The following is a 1,783-nucleotide window of genomic DNA, read 5'->3' as shown; positions in this document are numbered from 1 at the left end:
TGATTGGTCAATGTCACAGTGACTTTGGCCAATCATGGCTCTCACAGTGTATTGTGCTGTGATTGGCCAAACTATTGCACCTGATCTGTGGCCAGGTGCATTGCTTTTGCCAATCATGGCTCTCACAATGCACTGTGAAAGTGTACACATGAACAGCCAAACACATGAATGGCCAATGTTCGAGTCAAACTTAACGATCCTAAGGCTTTGTGCCTCCACTGACACAAGTGAACTTGCATATAATTGTGAACTGGATTGTCTCTGGCTGTGAGACTCACCTCCAGGCCCTGCCCTACGCATTTCGTCACACAACGTTTTCTGGGAGCAGCCACGAATTTGCGTGTCATCCTTGCGCAGGGCCCTCGCTAATCTTCTCTGTATTTTTCCAATTTTAGAATATGTGCTGCCGACGCAACACATAGTTTGGTGAGTGGACATTATGTTCATTTTAGAGGTTGTCACTTTAGATTTATAATCATACATTCAGATAGCACCAGTGCCACACATTTATAAGTGCAGTTGAATGTGACTACTACTAGCTGAGTTATGACCTAGATAAAAAAGAACTTTCACAGATGATAATCATGGAAACTGCATTTTTTTATTATAGTAATAATAAGACTGCTCTGTGTCCTGTGATTTACGGGGGAAAAAAATAATTGCAAATTCAGAACCAGTGCTCAGGAAAAATGCACTTTAACCTCTACCATAAAGTAAATACACAGAAACCTACTGAGAAGCTGGAAAAAATAATGCCACCCTGGACAAGTTAATATGAAACACACAGTGCCAGCACTCAAACTCAACCACAAAACTACAATCATCTTATAACACAAATTTCATGAATTAAAAAGTGATAATAGTAAACAAAATGTGTTATCATATCTATTAGTATTAGACTCAGTATTAGTAGTCCAGTGATCAAATCCACAATAATACTCCAAATGTGTTCCTGTGTAGACAATCCAGTGATCTAATAATATTTAGTAGTATCCTGTTTGGACACTCCAAGGATCATAAACACAGTAATAGTCAAAATGTGTCTACAATAAAGTAATGGTCTCCTATACAGAATGAGTCACCACTGTGTAGCACAAACAATTATAATTGGACTCTCACCATGAATGCACTCATGGTGAGAGTCCAATCATGCATGACCCTATGAGTTTATTGGGTCAAATAAGGCAGGTCAATGAAGACATTGCTAGAACTAACAGCAGAAGAGGTCTACTGTCCTCTGCTATTTTCCAGCACCCTCCAACTAGTACAGCACTTTCAGTTTCCTCCCCATGATCTTGAGCCCTTGATTCATACAGCAAATATACAGAACAATAAAGCCATAGGGAACAACCTCAAAAGAAAACACCTCATCCATCAGAGGGAGAGAGTGTCCATTGAGGACTTTCGCAGACTGGTCCACAGTTTGCTCAGAAACAATAACCTTACGGATTTTTAAGGAGGAAGAGGATGTCTGAAGATGATTTCCCCTTCCCCCACTCTCCATTTTGTGTCTTCGTCCTTTCATTAAAGTTTCAGGCCTGTGAACTCTTTCCCCTCACTCATCCCTCTTTTCTTATCCCCATTACACCCATTGCTTATTGAACTGTTTTTTAAATGTTTGGTTTATTTTATGTAGGAAGTGCGAGACAGGGGTCTAACTCAAGTGCTGCATGTCTGACATTGTCCCTCTAGGTATTTTGGTGGTACCTTAGGGGCCACATAATGCTTTCAGGGTGAGCAGCATCATGCATAATGTGATGGTTTGGGGATCTTGGCTTCGCAC

General features: G+C 40.6%; 1 non-coding gene across 1 annotated transcript; it reads right to left on the bottom strand.

The window, feature by feature from the left end:
- Positions 1 to 312: 312 nt before the first annotated feature.
- On the bottom strand, positions 313 to 418 carry LOC149448923 (U6 spliceosomal RNA). Its single transcript, XR_016315480.1, has one exon. It is a non-coding gene; the product is annotated as a U6 spliceosomal RNA (small nuclear RNA).
- Between the last annotated feature and the right edge of the window lie 1,365 nt (positions 419 to 1,783).

Source organism: Staurois parvus, unplaced genomic scaffold (genome assembly GCF_062004578.1).
Source record: "Staurois parvus isolate SC_StPar_1 unplaced genomic scaffold, SC_StPar_1.0 ptg000648l, whole genome shotgun sequence".
NCBI classification, from domain to species: Eukaryota; Metazoa; Chordata; class Amphibia; order Anura; family Ranidae; genus Staurois; species Staurois parvus.
This window is presented reverse-complemented; position numbering and strand designations above follow the sequence as displayed.